This window comes from Talpa occidentalis, unplaced genomic scaffold (assembly GCF_014898055.3).
Source record: "Talpa occidentalis isolate TD23 unplaced genomic scaffold, MPIMG_talOcc4v2.1 talOcc4.2, whole genome shotgun sequence".
NCBI lineage: Eukaryota > Metazoa > Chordata > Mammalia > Eulipotyphla > Talpidae > Talpa > Talpa occidentalis.
This window is the reverse complement of record NW_023602073.1, coordinates 133,817,798-133,835,873: the sequence shown is the minus strand read 5'-3', so window position 1 is coordinate 133,835,873 and position 18,076 is coordinate 133,817,798.

Sequence of the window (18,076 nt, the reverse complement as noted above, 5' to 3'; positions counted from 1 at the left end):
CCCCCACCCCACCCCACACACACACCTCTGGCCTACACCCCAGCTCTTGTATGCATAAATAAATAAAATAAATTTTTTAAAAAAAAGAAAGAAAATGAAAATTGTGGATCTAGGGAAGTAGAATTTCTAACCACATTAGGTATACTAATAACTGTGAATCACCACCATGAAAATGTCTATAATGTTTCAGTTTTTTGAGTCTGTATAAGAAGCCTGTGAGCAAGGTTTTACTAGGACAGGCCAATGACAGATAAGACTCCTTAGGAGCATATTTTATAAGTCTTATAACCTAAGGGGAAATATAGCAATATGAACGCCATCCTTTGCAACAGAATTTTAGGTTTTTATGAAGAAAATTTAAAATCTGGGAGGGCAGAGTGTTTACATCTAAAGTACATGTTTTCAAAATATCAGTAGATGTGACAAATCTTTATTTAACCTAAACAGTAAAAATAGAAAATTTGGATAATCTGTTTTAATAGCCTTATACCTTTTTTTTTAAACATTTATTTATTTATTTATTTGTTTGTTTGTTTATTTATTTATTTATACAAGCACTGGGTACAGTCAGAAGCACAGGAGGGTGAGAGAATTCACCAGAGCCAGAGCAGGGAGCAGAACAGGCAAACTGATGAGGTATACTGTTGAGGGGAGCAGCAGGCGGCAGGAGAGATCTGCGCCCCATGCGGGACCCTCGCCCCGCGGCCAGGGATGGAACTGGCGCTGCAGAGGCTGCAGGCAGCTTCACAACCCAAAGCTCAACCGCTGAGCCACCGGGGAGGCCCTAGTCTTAAATCTTTTAAAGAAATTATATTCCTACTTCAGCCTTCCAAAAAGGAAAATACTGGACACAGATAGTTTAACTGCTGGACTCTTCCAACATTTAAGGAAAAATTGATACCAATGATGCACATAGAAGGGAGAACAATTTAGGTTTATGATGTCAATATTATTCAGCTATTCATATGATAAATATGCTTTTAAAAGGAAAACTTCAGACCAATATCCCCAAGTGAACATTGATGAAAACTCTTTAACAAAACTTAAGAAGTGAATCCAAGAACATATTAAAAAAATTGTGATGCATAATTATTTCAATAAATGCAAAAAAAGAATTTTATGTAATTCTATACCCATTCATCATTTTTGTCCAACAGAATAAATGACATCCGTAAATGATCTCTACCTCAAGTACATCTAAAGACAAAAATATAGATTGCTTTGCTAGTAATTCCAGGCACATGTGTGCCATCACCCCTTCCCTTTAACATTCTGTAATAAGGGTCCTAACCAATGTAACAATGTAACAATGAAATAAAGAACCTACAAATTAGAAAGAAAGACAGGGAAATTTTATTCATATGGAAAATCTGAAGGAATCTAGAAAGAAAATGAAGTTCTTAGAACTTATAAGCAAATTGAGTAAGGTTGTGTGCTACAAAATCAATATACATGAATTTACACAGGTACTAAAAAACAGTAAGTAGAAATTGAAATTAAAAATAACATTATCTACAATACCACCCAAAATCTTGAATACTTAGGAGTAAATTTACTAAAGTACATGAGGACCTATATGCTGAAACTTGTGACTGTGTAGAGAAAAATAAAGAAGATCTAAATAAATGGAGAGCTACAAATGTTCACAAGTTGAAAAAAATCAAGATTGCTCCAATGTCAATTTAAATTGCTCTACAGAATCAAAGCAGGCTGTTTTGTAGAAAGTCAATGTCAATTCTAAAATATATTTGGAAAACAAATTTGAAGGACACACACTACCTCTTATCAAGTTTTACTATAAATCAATAAGAATTCGGACAGTGATATAAAAATTCACTCAAAATGAATAATAAATCTAAATATAAGAGCTAAAACTAAATAAATCCTAAAAATAATATAGGAGAAAGTGTCCTATATAACTGATTAAGGACAGTTACCCCCAATCCCTTAGTCATTTTCAGTGTTCCCAGACATCCCACAATTATAAATACGTTCCTTTGTCATGTGGACTTTTCCCCTCATACTAAAAAAATTAAACTCATGTGCTAAGCAACATAACATATAGAAACTTAAAGATTTTACAACTTCATGTTGACTAAGGTTTTATTTAAGTTTAAATTTTGATTGAGGAATGTAGTGATGGTTTATGGACCAGCGCTCCTGAGATACACAGGGAAAGCCACAAGGGCTAAGATAGACACAGCCCTCTGGTCAACCCTGAGTCACACCCCCCACCATTTAGTGTGGGAAGAACAGCAAGGAGTAGCTCCTCTGGCATTGGGCAGGGCAGTAAGGGCATGAGAACCCAGGATTGAAGAGTTATCATTGAGGTAAAAATGAGGTATCACATATCAGATGATGTCAACCTTCTCATTAAGAAATAAGATGAGATCATTAACAACTGCATTGAGGACTTGGAAAGAGACAATGCCTGGAACACCTCCAGGGTGTCTCAAAAGACATGACCAGCACTGTCAGTGAGCAGATGTGACAGCTCAATTGTAATTGGAGTCCCTGACATTGCAGATGGTCAGAACTACCTAGTTCCCCATCTTCCTTGAGATCTTTATAAAAGAAAAAGAAAAGAAAGCAACTAGTAGAGGTATGATCATTTGGCAAACGCAGAAATTTGTTAAGTCTTAGGAGGCAACATTGAAGACCATGGTGGTGATGAAAAAATCAGTGGAGGCTGTCAGAAAGAACACTGGCTGGGCTTCAAAAGACAAATTGTGATCTCATGTCTACAGAGAGTAACTTACTTGACTTTAGACAAGCCACCAGTATGATCTCTTTTAGAACCAGTGTCTTATCACTGATTTGACCATGAAGCCTGTCTAGGGAAAGAAATCTAAATACAGAGAAAGGGGCTCATAATTCATTTGAAACAGAAACAGATGAGGGTCTGTAAGTTTCAGTGAGGACAGATGGAGAGGGGGAAGGGAGGAGAGTCAGGCTGACTCCTCCTTTAGAGCTTCTCCCCTTAACGCTTTTGTCCAGTATGTTGGGAATGTGGTTAGGAGTAAATAGTTTCAAAGTTTAAACTCCTCCTCTGCATCCTATTGACTATACGATTCTGGTCAAGTTATTTATTTCTCTGGGTTCAGTTTCCTTGTCTATTAAATGGGGATAATAATAATACAACTATATACATACTCTATGTCACATGATACAGCACATGTAACATACTTAAAGGGTACACCAGACAGAATTGTTTCCTTTCTCTATTCTGCTTTCAAAAAATTTTAAAAATTAGCCCGAGAATCACTTCTTCTGAGTTCCAAAACACTTCTTATTTATACATCCATATTTAGACAGAAATCAAAATGCATTGTGGCCTTTTTTCTTGAGAGTGTGGGATGGGTATGTCTGTCTGTCTATCTGTCTGCCTGCCTGCCTTATCTCCTTAAGGAAACTACAGCTTTTGGGAAATTGGATACATATTTGATTCCTTGTGTATCCTTTCCAGCTTCTAGAATACACTATATTCAACAAATATTTGTTTAATAATTGAGGCCATGTAAGTCCTAGATAGAAAACTTTCCTGTATTCTGTATCAGTTACACAGCTTAGAAAGAGACAGGTATAGAATAATTTAGCTAAGGGTTTGGGTGTTTCTGTTTGTTTCCAGTTGGTCTGTGACTATACATAGATTCAATCATAATGAAGCTAACAAAGGAGAGATGACATTTTGGAAACAGAAAAGGCATTTTGAATATTAAAGCCCAACATTTGTCACCTCCCTGGCTGATATCAGCGCTCGCTTGTTCATTCTCTTTGGCTAAATTTGGATCAAATGCTGGCTGAGTGCACTAAGCAAGCCAGAACTGCATTGTCCCTCTATTTTGTGACATATGAGCTCCCTGCTTTAATCTCGCCTCTACTGTATAAAGGAGGATCTGAGCTGTTAGACTTCAATCCGGTGATTCATGCAGCTGGCACACAATAGATCCCACCTCTCTCCTCCCTGCTGCACAATATCAAGCTAAACAAAATGTCTTAGAAAGCTTCAGTACATGTGGTTAGCCTGTCACAGATCCCCCCTCCCCACACACACTCTCTCCTCTTTTTCTTCTACTGAGCAAAAGAGTCTGAATGCCCAGCACCTGCCTTTTTACTGACATTTCCACAAAGGTAAAGGAATGAACCTTTTGTCAATTCCAACCAAACGATCTGTTTTGAAACAATGAGATGAAAAGCCCTGGGCCCCTCTCCTGGCTACTGGATTACAGTGCAGAGGCTTAAAATAAAGGACACTTGATTTTATTGACTTAATGAGGGATGGAGGCTTTTGCCCGAGCATCCCTCGTGGCAGGGGAACAAGTCTTGTTGGCAGGTACCTCCACGGAGGCACTTCTTCTCCATTTGTTTGGTGTTACAGAGGTGCTGGTGTGTGGGTTTGGCTGTTTTGATGACCCACAGTGTTCCTTCCTGTGTCGCATGAAGCAGTCAACTGCCTGCAGTGATTTCGGTGTGTGTCTCCAGACTGGGAACTCCAAGGCAAGGCAGCACAGTACTGCAGGACGAAGAGCTGCAGGAAGAGGTGACAGAGGAAAGCATATCTCTAAAAGAAGAGGCCAATGAGCCAGACTGGAAAGGAAATAGCACTTCTGGTTGCAAAAGCGATTGTGTGTGAAACCTATTATTTCTCAGCAAAATCTATTTCTGCTGGATTTCTTAAATCATGTCTTAAAACATGTCCACACCATGTACCCCCAACCCCATGTCTCCCCCCACACAAACCCTGATCACCCAAGTTTGAATAGTGAAGAAAGGAAGGGGGTTCAGGGACAATGTTTTGCTTTGGACGACGGATCCAGGCACAGCTAGATAATCTTTTTGCTTTTGTTCTCTTCTTCTTTGGGGTTTCTTGTGATATTATTATTGACGAGTTCATATGGTAATTTTTGCATTCTGTGGTTCTTCTTTTATATTTGCCCTATTTTTTCCATACAGTCTGACTTCATTGTCCACTGCACCGTGTGAAAGGGACATTGCCAGTCACCTGCTGACCAAATTTAAGCAGTGATCTACTTTTAATGCTGAAATGTTTGTTAAAAGATGTGTATAGCTGGGATTTCAGTTAATATGAACATATGTCTCTATACACTGTGTACATTTATTTAAATGTATTTATACAGTCCACCCATAGATTAAACACCCCCAATTCCCTCTGGTGTTACTGTCTCTCTGATTGCTAGCTTAAAGAGAAACAGTTCCTAAGAGCATATGGTTTCCAAAACATAGCCCTTCCCCCTCCCTTTCAGTTTAACAAAATGAGAGGCTACCCCTCCCCCCATAGTTTCTCTGCCGCAAGCAAGTCTGAAACCAGGGGGCAAAATCATTAGTTCCCAATTATCTTAAGCCATGCAAGATAACCTCTCTCAAGGGCTGTTGGTAAAATATGCACACGGTTCCAATGTCTAGACAGTTATGAAATATAGGTATAGGGCTCGGCCACTGCAGAACACCAATGCATCTCAAATGAAGTGCTTTTATTAAAGAAGTATAATCACCATGATAAGTAATTACGTCAATACCACATAGTTAATTAAACCCATTATAGTTACTATTCCCGTGGAGAGGAGGTCAAATAAAGCGACCACTTTCTTGATTCTACTATGCTAACAAAAGAAAGATAAATTAAATAAAACAACATAGACCTCTTCATTTTAATATATGTGTACATATAATATATATTAAAATATTTAATAATACCGAGGATGTCATCCAAGAAGGTCAAGTGTAAGTCATACCCAAATATCACTGGGCTGTTCAAAAGACCACCTTCTAGCTCACCTGTCCTTCAATTACATGATTACCAACTGTTTGCTTGATTTGTGGAAGAAGTAGTGACAAGTCAAAATGAAAAATAGAATGAATAACCACTGGGTTTTTATTAATACCTCACAGAGAAATCTGATCGAGGGCAGTGCTTATGTCTTAGTTCACTCTGACTTCATGACTAACGACAGGGAGGTGGTCCGAGCACCCCTCTTGACCCTGGTCAGGGGCTGGGAAAGTGACACACTAAGGTTAGGTATTAAAGCTCATTAACCAGCTGCAGGCACATAGATTATATGGCCTGCAGTTTTAACAACAACAAAACCTGCCTGCACTGACACCTAAATAGAAAGGATGATTCAGATAAGAACATGGAAAAGGAGAGAATTCAAGAACTCAGTTGCATGGTGGCATTGTTTTCCAGAGTAAGAATGTGTACAAAAAGATACACACACCCCCAACACACACACACACACACACACACACATAATCTCTCCAATACTAATCTCTGGAAAATAAAACCAAGATATTTTGATCCTTCTTGTCTGAAAATTCACCAGGTCATTATATCACTGTCACACCTTCTTCTCAAAGCAGTTCATTGTACATAGAGAGGATTTGCATTTACTTCTCCTGATTAACAAAGAAAACTTTGTATGAAAGGGCTATGCACTGAGTCGTGCAAATGTGGCCGGCCTGACCCCCTGCAGGAGAAGGCAGACAAGCAGTAGGGAGAAGAGGTAGATGAGGAAGGAGAAAGAATGCTTTGATCCGAGTGCAGTGCACACAATGGAGCAGGCGGCACCCCCAGCAAGCCCTGACCCTGAGCAGGCTGAAGTTTGGCAAGGAGTCACAGAGCGGGAAGCAATATAATGAGTAGCATTTCATGCAATGGGGAGCCACAGAAGGCTGCAAAGTCCCGCTCTTGTTGGATTTTCTTGTTCTGGTTGTGATTGCTATCCATGTTATTTCTCTCCTTGTCATTGATGTTGTTTTCTAGCTCCGGAAATTATACCATGGTTGACGGCGAGCCAGGCCTCGTTATTTTGCAGTGAGTCCATTCTCAGAAAATACAGACTGCAAGCAAAGGGCAACACAAAAAAATCACACAGGCCCCGTGAAAAACAAAGGGTCAGGTGTTAAATCCTTTATTTGTGCAGTGGTTTAAGCTGACATATGAGGCATTTAGTTAGATGTAAAGCAATCTTTTATTCACCATCCATGGCCCCTGCCCCTACCCTAGAGCGCCCCTCAGACTTCTTTGTTCTTCTTGGGAAGCCATCATGCTACAGTCAACCAGACAGAAGCATGGAGAGGAGGTTCTTCCTTTTCTTTCTTTCTTTTACTGCACCTTCTTTGCTCTCTTTATCAAACTTCAGGCCAAGTCCAGGAAATCTCTTCCATCAACTGCTTCTCTCCAAATCCACTTTTGCACCCTTATCACCTCTCCTTTCTCTGTCCTCCCTGCTTCCACTCCTGTTCCCCAGTCAATTCCTGTTGCACAACTCACTGGATTAGTCTTTCTTAAGTTTTGCTCCCATCTGATTACTCTGACTCAAAGGCTATATTGATCACCCACAATTGTCCTGTGGAGTATTTGTAAATTCTCACTTTGCCCTCAAGTTTGTTACCATTTTATCTCTACTCCCTGGACAGATTGAGCTCTCATGACTCATCTCTTCTCCCTGATCAGATCATACACCCTTAGGCCTTTGCTAAGAGTGCTGCACACATGTGCTCCACTGCCACATCCCTCCCACCTCATGTCATTCTTGAATCCCTACACATCCTTTAATGTTCATCTTGATACCTCCACCAGGAAGTCTCCTGATGTGTCCAAACAATGGACTCTGATATCCTACAACATGTTTGATATGTGTGTTATGGTCATTACCATAACCTACCTGTAGTAATCATTAAGTATGGATCATATCATTTCTTAAGATTTAAATTATTAAAATTCAAAGACTAAATCTCTGTAAGAGTTTAATGAAGTATCTATCTTCTGGATTCAATTAAAAGTTTATTTCACAAGATTGCAAAGTCTTTCCAAATACAGGGTAGATATCTATCTATAGTGGCCCCTGGATCAATAGGGAAGTTAGGGACACTGAGCCCTATACAGTTTAAAATTTACTCTTAAAAATTTAAAAATTTAACTGCAATCTTCTCATGGAATCATAGGAGATTGTTTCAGGATGCCCTCAGACCAAAATTTGTGGATGCTCAAGTCCCCTATAGTTAACCCTACCCATAGTTCATGACCATTCTGTCTCCATATACTCTACCAAGCACATGTGAAGTTGGTTGGATCTGTGAATACTGGACCTATGGATTGAAAGGAATTTGGTATAAGTAGATCTATGCACTTCAAACACATATTGTTCCAGGATCAACTGTACTGGGAAAAATTTCTACAATTAATGTTCAAGGGGTGAAATAAGTGAATGTGTTCAGGTACTTCCTTTGCATCCTTTTATTATCTTAAGAAAATGAACTTTATCATTATAATTAATTCATGAAAGAAGTAGGGTGGACAATCCAATCCCAAAAGTTATTCAAAAATTATTCTTAACCTGATAAAGCATTTTCTAGTTTTTTTAAAATTTATATTGACATGTTATATTATTGCAAATTACATGATTTATACCTTCATACACAAATACAAACTACCTTTCCTGTAACATAACTACAAAATTATATTCACAATTTTGAGTTGATACCCACAAGTTGGATTGTGGAGCCAAAAAATATTTCCTTTTTTTTTTTTTTGAGATTTATTTATTCATGCATACAAGAACTGGGGTGTAGGCCAGAAGTGCAGTGGTGTGGAAAGATTCACCAGAGACAGAGCGGGGAGTAGAACAGGCAGATCTAATGTTGAGGGAATCAGGGGATGAGACAGGAGAGTCTGCTGTGCCATGTGGGTTAGCCCCCTGACAGGGAATTGAACTCATGCCACAGTTGCTGGAGATAGTTTCATAGTGCTGAACCCTTTGCACCACCAGGGAGGCCCCTCTTATTTTTTTTTTTTAAAGTTAAATCCAGACCACTTTACAAACTCTAGTTTGCAATCTCTTCAGCAATGTATTATATTTCCTCTCTCTCCCCATGCTTTCCAACATTTGCTGGTGGTGGTCTTTTTAACACATTCACACATGTGTGAGATGATAGCTCATTGTGGTTTTGACCTGAACCTCCCTTATTCAAAGCCATGTTGAACATCTTTCCATATATCTATTGACTTTCTGGATAGTTCTCCTCAGTGAACTGTCTGTTCAGATCTGCTGCCCATTTCCTAAGTAGATTGTTCATTTTTTGTTGTTGTTAAATTGAATGATTATTTTGTATTTCTTGGGTATTAACCCCTTGTCAGTTATATAATGTATAAACATTTTCTTTCATTCATTCAGACAGCTTTTTAATCCACTTACATGTTCTTTCACTTCATAAAGACATTTTAATTTGAGATAACCCAAATTGTTTATTTTTGCTTTTATTTCCTTCATCTAACAATCAAGTCTCCCAAAGACATATCTCTGGGGTCATGAAAGATATTGCCATTGTTTTCTTCTATCTATTTTATTGTTGCAAGTCTTATACCTATGCCTTTAATTCATTTTGAATTTATTTTTTGTGCATGGAGCTACAGAGTGACCCAACCTGACTTCCCTACATAGGCAGCCCAGTTTTCCTACCATCATTTCTTCAGTTTCTCCTTTCACCATTAAATTGTCATGGCTCCCTTATCAGAAACTAAGTACTGAAATATGCATGAATTTATTACTAGGCTTTTTGTTCTGATATGTTGATCCATGTGTCTATTATTATTATAATACCATATTGTTTTAATTACTATTGCATTATAGTGTAACTGAGTCAGGCAACATAAAACTTCCATTGCTCTCCTTTTTTTCTCAAGATTAATTTAGTTATTTGAGGCCTTTTATAGTTACATATAAACTTTAATATTTTTCTTCTATTTTCTTTGAAGAATATCATTGGTATTTTAAATTGGGATTGCATTAAATCCACAAATCACTTTTAGTAGAATAGTCATTTTGGCTATATTGATTCTACTTATCCATGAATATCAAATGAATATCTTTTCATCTTTTCATGTCATGTTTTATATTCTTTACTATAGTCTTATGAGTACTTATTATATAAATCCTTCACTTCCTATTTAGGTTAATTCCTATATATTTGATTTTTTGAGAGGTTTATAAATGCAATTATTTTCTTAATTACTATATATAAGAATACAGTGGATTTTTCTAAATTAATCATGTAACTGCTACTTTATTGTATTCATTTATTGTTTCTCATAGTTACTTGATGGATTCTTTAGGGTTTCCTATATATAGTATCATATTATCTGCAAATAATGATAGTTTCACTTCTTTTTCAATCTGTATTCTGTTTACTGTTGTTTTCTGATTGTTCTAGCTAAAACCCCAAATATTAAATTAAATATAAGTGGTTCCAGTAGATATCCTTTCTTTGTTCCTGATCTCAAAGGGAAAGCTTCCAGTTTTTCACTGTTAAATATTACATTGACTGCAGGCTTGTGATATATGGACTTTATTTAAACATTGAAGCAGAGTTCTTCTATTCCCATCTTTTTAAGAGTTTTTATTCTAAATGCATACAAAATCCTATCAAATGTTTCCTCTACTGATATTTTCATGTAATTTTTATGTTTAATTTGTTGATAAAATGTATTAGATTGATTTATGCGTATTTTTAAATTGTCCTTGAATCCCTAGGATAAATCCACTCTAGGTATAATCCTTGTAATGCATTGTTGAATTCCATTCTCCAGCATTTTATTGAAAATGTTTATATCAGTATTTATCAGGGATATTGCTCTTTAGATTTCTTATGCTGTCTTGGTTTTGGGTTAGGAAAATGTTGGCATCATAAAATGTATTAAGGAACATTCCCTCTTCTTGAGTTTTTAGAAATTATTTGAATAAGATGGGTATAATTTCTTTAAATATTTGATAAAGTTTGTTTGTAAAGCAGTCTGGCCCTAGGATTCTGTTTGGGGGGAGACTTTTGATACTGTTTCAATTTCCATGATTGTGATCAACTTATTCAATTTTTCTGCTTCTTTCCAATTCACTCTTGATAAACTATGTTGTTCTAGAAATTAAATATCCTTAGAATTTTGACTCTGTCTCAGGCAGCAATGAGGCCTGGATAGTTCAGGATTTACCAGTGAGCAATGGATTTAGATTGTACATTGCTGTAACCCATTTTCATGAATAAAAACCTACCAAAATTAAGCAAGAAAACAGATTCATGATCAGTACTGCAGGAAGAAAAGAAAGGCAAGAAGAGGGAGTGAGGTAGGAGGAAAGAAGAAAGGATGGAAGTATGAAGTTAGGGTGGGAAGAGAATAAAGGCAGGGGAAAAAAGAAAGTTGAAGAAAGAAAAAGGAAATGAAACAGCACGTAATTACATGGTAAAGAACATTACTGGATTTTTAGTGGTCAACTTAATGTAGTGTATGCAAATGTTGACTTTTAATGATGCACACCTCAAACTTACATAGTTACAGTATGATGTCATTTCAATAAAATAAATTCAACCAAAAAATTAAAAACAAATTTCTGGAACACTTTAACAAATAAGTTGAACAAATCTGGATAACATAAGTCATGCATTTAGAATATTATAGTTCATAGATGAGAATTAACTACAAATATACATTTCCTTTCAATGGCTTTCCAATTTCTGCAAGTAATTTGATTAAAAGGCTGTCCAAAAACCAAACACAGCTATCCTGAAACTTCATATTGCCACATCTCCACTCTAACAATTTTCTACAGAAATAATAAAGGACTTACAACTTGTGTTGTGGAGAGTCAACAGAAAACAATGGTGAGATGGTCATTTCAACCAAGGGATGCAATGTTGACTCAGAATTATCTGAGTATGATCTGTCTTCTGTGAAAACTATATCACTTCCAGGGAGAAATAGACACTCCCTCGCTGGAAAACCTCTGACCTGTAGCTTACTTCTCTGAAAGCTCTTACTTTACTCCATGGGGTTTATCGTCTACACGTGTGCTTTGCCAAAAAAACTGGAAGTTCTGAGAGACCTAGGATATTTAATGCTTTGCAACAGGAAACCCAAACAATGTTTGTGATACATATTAATAGTAATGATAGTTAATATATGTATCAGGCATTCAAAAGAATTCTGCTATTATGAAAAATGTACTGAACTATCATAAAAAATCATTATATTTGTAAAACACTTCATTGCCCAAAATGCAGTTTCACAAATATTATTGTATTTTATTATTAGGTCTATGTAGACATTTTTATTCTCAATTTCATTGAGAAAATTTTCTCAATTTTCATGAGAAAATTGTTAAAAGGCCAGATGAACTAACTAGGTTAGTTGTAGAATTTTGTTATTTTAATTTCACTATGGCTCAGTTTTTTTCTTATAAAATGAAAATACTTGATGTGAATCTTTTTCTCATCATGTTTACCTCTCTATGGTTATTTATTTGATTTCAGAATGTAAGAATGGTCTACACAAGGCTACCTCTTAATCTAATTTAATTCTAAAATCTGATCAAATTAACTCCAGAGCACTACAATGCATGGAACTGAGGCCTCTCTAGATATATATCAGAAGAGCAGAAAATGCAAAGAATAAAGACAAAAACGGAAACCTGATGTAGCCAAATGGGAAGATTTAAACAACCAAAATTGCATTGACATACAAATAAAATAGAAGAAAACTAAAACAAACACGCAGAATGGAGAAATACCATAACTTGCAGTAGTTGCTGATGCTTTCTGCAAATTTTATAGATGCCAGACAAGAAAGCGAGGTGCTTAGACTTTAGGGGAGATATAGGAACAATGAGGGAAAACCAAGCAGTTGTAAAGAAAACCAGAAACAGAAATGATTTGAGGATGAAAATCTTGCTTTATTACTGTAAGGAATCTTTTCACCCAACAAGTACAGAAGATACATTTTTTTTTTTAGGTACATATGAATTATACAAAATATCTACCATAAAATAGGCCACAAAAATAGCTTTACTAACTCTCAAAGAATTAATATCATACAGACTTGTTGATCTGCTCACAGTGTAAAAATCAGAAATCAATCAGAAATTCCAGATTACTAGAAATGATAACATATTACAAAAAAAATTTTGGTTAAAAGACACAATTATGAAACATTTACATATAAATAACAATGAAAAGTTAAAGGTCAAATTCTAGAAGTAAACAATACTTAAAGAATAATTTTAATTTTAAATACATTAACAGAAACCAAGTACGGTTTAGATAAGGGGGGTAAATGTTTACTCAAAGCACCAGTAAAAAGAAGGACCAAGGGAATGAGAAGGAAATAATAACAGCAGGGATTTTCAGTTAAAGATGGGGGGCTGGATGTGTCTTTTAATCTACCCCCTTCATAAACCTCATAAAATAATGGTGAAGGAATCTTTTAAGGCATAAATCTATAAGGGCAAGAGAACAGAGGATGAAAGAACAGCAATAAAACTTCAGATGATGAAAAACAGAGGAATGAGTATTAAGTGACTTAGTGAACTAAGAAAGACAATCCTAAACTAGAAGCAGAGAAATCTGAGAAACTATGTCATCTGCTTTACAAATCCTCCCTAACACTTGATATTTTCAGCACCGTGCATCTCTGAAAGTGGGGCTAAAGTTAGAACCAAACGACAATAAAAGGACTGATTGAAACTATTTGTGAAATAGGTCTCTAGACACCCGCCTCAAACCTGTACATGTACCACTAATTGAACCAACACAAGACCTGGAAGCTTATTCTCTAGAGAGAGTAACACAGGGATTCCCTGACTTGAGGAGCACCAATTTCAGTGGGAAAAAAATGGCACACTGGAAGTAGGGAATTAAATGAAAGTTTGCATACTGAATTTAAAATCTCTGATCATATTTCTCTCTCACTTATCAGGGTGCTAAAAGGCCTATGATATCAGTTCTGGAAACTAGAATATTTTCCAGGAATTCTGATAAACCAAAGAGGAAAGGCCTCAAGTTCCTGCTATTGCAGTTTCCCTGACAGCCTAGAAAGTTCAGGCTTCCAATGAAGTATACACAGTTGATCAGTTCCAACCATGACCACACAGTTTCCAATTAGCTTTCTAAAATTCCACTCTTGGATAGAAGCAGGTATTGGGGATAGGAGAGGTGAGAAGCAAATTTTGGAGAAAAGAGACTTTGCAAGGAGAAGAAAGCTAAACAAAAAAAAAAGCAATTATTATATAAAGAAAATATATTGTATCCATGAGTCAAGAACAAGATGCTGTTATAAAGGAACACTCAGGAAACATGATAGATTTTGGCTAGTAAAATTATAAGTCAACATAAAAGATGCAATAGAAGATTTGAAATGTACTGTTAAGAAAATCTAAAGTACAGCAAAGCAAATGGACTACAGTATGGAGAACGGGAGAGAAATTATTTAAAAATTAGAGGAGCAATTGCTAAATGTTAGCCAAAATCTACCCAAACAACTATTAAGATGCATGAATATATAAAACAGTATCAGGAGAAGCAAAGCTATTTCATCTTACAATTTAGATGTGAACAGCAGTGGAAGAGAATACAGAAGCTAAGAAGAGCCCCATGTTTATATGGACTTGGTATTTGATACAAGCACTTGATATTAGTGAGAATAGATGTATGCATCTACATAAAAATCGTTTATTTTTCAAGTATGTACATGTGGTTAATAATCTATGGATTGGAGAGACATTAGGTAGAGACATGAAATCGCTGATATTGAACAGGTTTTGATCTACATACATGTCATTTTCATAAATTTCAACTGAATACATTAAATAATTAATTTACTAAAGGAGAAGAGATATAGAGGAATTGGTTAAAGAATATAAAAACACAAAAGAAGGGCTTGCTCTGGAAGTGCTATGATATATGAACTGGGAAGAATAACTCAGTTCTATGCCCCAATAGATAATGGTGACAGAAGGTTTGTAGACAAACTTACAAAATCATAACTTAGCAGTTGATAAAGTGGCATCCAAAGTTAAGAAAATTTAAAAAATAAATAAAAGAAAGAAGACAAGTTAGATAAGGAGAGTGAACAATGCATACTTGACACCTATATAATGTTATTATGCAAATTGAGTTCAAACCAATTTTTTTTTTAATAGAAATGATAAAACTCTTGGGAGAGAAAGAAATATATAAAAGATGGATAGTTATAGTTATGACAGTGGATTATATTAACTAAATATACTCTCATAGAACAACAAAAAATATTGTCAAAGCATAAGAAAATAAAAATTAAATAAAAGGATTTTTAATAATACTTCAGGATACTTCCTAGCCAAAAGCAAATGACAGACCACCACACTTCCCTCCATCAGCTAGTGGCAATGATGCAAACAAGGCAGATGTCTAACTTTTTTTCCACCTCACACTACTACCATCATCATTTTCAGCAAGTCTCAAACACATACCAAGTTCACAAAATGTCCTTAACGAAATCTAGTGGGAGGAAGTGATTGAAATTATTTCATTTTTCCCCTAGAGGGGGATTTTCCTTTGAATTGCACAATTTCTTAAACTCCAGATTTAGAAAAAGATATAGGTTTCACATATTTTTCTAGATAAGGGTCATTATTCTTGCCCTTTTCAACAGACACTTATGACAGTGAGAATTAAGCCTGTAAATTATATATATTAGACTTGACCATGACATGATACATCTTCTACTTATAATTTAGGTGATCTTATATAATGTACTCGACAGTAATGCTTTCATTATTTACAGAACCTTGAATGCAACAGTAATCATCAATCTAAGTGTCTAAGCATTATTTTTAACAGAGAAGCACAGTGATTTCTACTGGGTTAATGCAAAGTGAGTGGGATGGAGGGATTAAACTAACAGAGAAAGAGATTTCCCTGTAGCTGCAGTACACTCCTACTCCCCATTCCACCCTGTACAACATTCTCCCTGCTTTGATGACCCATTAAGCCAACTTCCTCAAGTATTTGTTGATAGTACATCTTTCACAATTTGCACAAAAGAAGTAAAAGGCATAGGAAATTACCAAGAGCATTAATTATACAAGAACTATAAAATGTTTGCACGTTATACTCAATGATCTCTCAAATAATAACAAAATTGTTGTCCTTGCACTCACCCATACTGAAACTCAAATTATTTTACAGTTTTAATAGGCTTTAGCATTTAATTTGCTTAAATTATTACTGTGTTGATATAAATGGTATGTTTATTTACTCTAGCCTGGCATTAACTGAGAGATGAGGCCTCTAAAGACAAAATATTCAATTACATTCTATACCAGGAATCTATGAATCATAACATAGTAATTGAAGCAAGCATCTTCCATCAATCTCAGGCTGCTGTCCATTTGCAGCATGCCACCAAAACAAAAAAGTAGGGTAACACCCAGTTACTCTTGAGTCATTTTTAGTGTATAAACTGGGTTATTTTGATTTACGCTCAAAGTGTTTGCTTGTCCCCAATTGTAATATGTTTTCAAAACCATTCTCTTGCCATGATGAAAAAGGCAAATGCTCCAAAAATACCGTTGACTGAATCAAATCAGTCTAACAATTTATTGACACTATTTTGCTCTTGCTAACCACATAAACTCTTGCCCATTCTGCCTTATCTTAATATGAATAATGATGACATAAAATGTTGTAATTTCTTTGACTATCTGCTACAATATTAACTAAAATAAAGTGAATGTGTGGTTTCTTGGGAATTTTCCTGTGCTATTTCACCTCACATATGCAAAGAAATACTTTTCTATGTACACCAATTATAAAAGGTACTCTAATTCCAGAGCCAGATGTTTGAAAAGGTAGGTAAGAGAAATCCAATGACTAAAAGAAATTAAATATATTTCTAAGTCTTTCAATTAAGTTCTCATTAAACAATAAAATTTAAGATGGGATTTATGGAATTTACATTATATAAACTCTCTTTATATTCAGGTTTTCATAATTCCTAGTTAGATGATCTTTAGTAGCACACTTATCCTCCCTGAACCTTAGTTTCCTGGCCTAGAAAAGAAAGACAATAGCAATTACTTTATGGGGCTGTGATCAAGTTCGAAGGAAAGAGTGTGTGTAGAAGTAGCTTATTCATTTTAAAGTCCTATACAAATGAAATTAACGTTTGTATGTGCCACCTACTATATTCCATGATTACTCTTTATTTGAGTGAATATAAGAGGTATACAAGGTATGTATCTTCCCACAACAAACTTAATACCCACTTGAAATAATTAGAAAATGAGATGAGACAATATTAAATTAAGTTATAAGCCCAGGCTATGTGTGCAGTAACCATTCTAAGAGGAAAGAGTTTAAAATGAGCTGTAAATTATGACCATTAACTTTCTAAATGGAGCAGGCTAAGTTTGCCTGAACAAAGAAGCAATGATATCTAACAGCTGCTTACCACTCTCTGCTGCTTAAAATATCGAAGGAGTATGAGGTTTAGGCAGCTCTGAGGGCTGAGTCATCTTCCTTCTAACTTGGTATTTATTCAGGACGCAGCTCTAATCCTGATGACAACAGCATTCCTGACCTCTGAGCTGTTCAAAATGCTCAGACAGTTCTGAAGGTGAAATGGACACCTCATCCAGATTCCCGTGTGGTTACCATTCCCAGTTTGACTTCTGCTGCCTCCTTGTTTTGTCACAATGTTTGTTCTAAATGAGAGAGGTCTTGACAGCTGAAGAAGAGGAACTGAGACCAAATGAGAAATATTCCAGATTTTCTTCTCATGACGATGCTCAGGGCTCACAGCTGAGGCAATTATAGGAAGGGCTAGGGCCTGCGCCGATACCATGTAAACTTTGCAAGTTCAGTCAGTTTCATTCAGTTATTCAAGATCTATAGTTACCTAAGCAAGGCTTTGAGAGCCTGTTTTGAACAAAGCCCTGTAAGTGTTGGACACATAAAATTTAGTAACAGAGATAAAAGGTAAAGAGATATTTATTGTGAGAGACAATCTCACATATATTTTATGAGTTCTTATCTTATCCAGTATTATCTGTAAACAAGGCTTTTATCATATTTTTCCCAGTGAGGAAGCTAAGGCCCAGATAGGTTTGATAACTTGCCCAAGGTCACACAATTTATAAACTGCAGGGAGAAAACTCAAACCCTAAAAGCCCTGGCTCTAAAGCCTGTGTTCTTCACACTTAAATTGTCAGAAGGGGAATTACGAACAAAAACATAGAAGTTCTGGGGTTTTTTT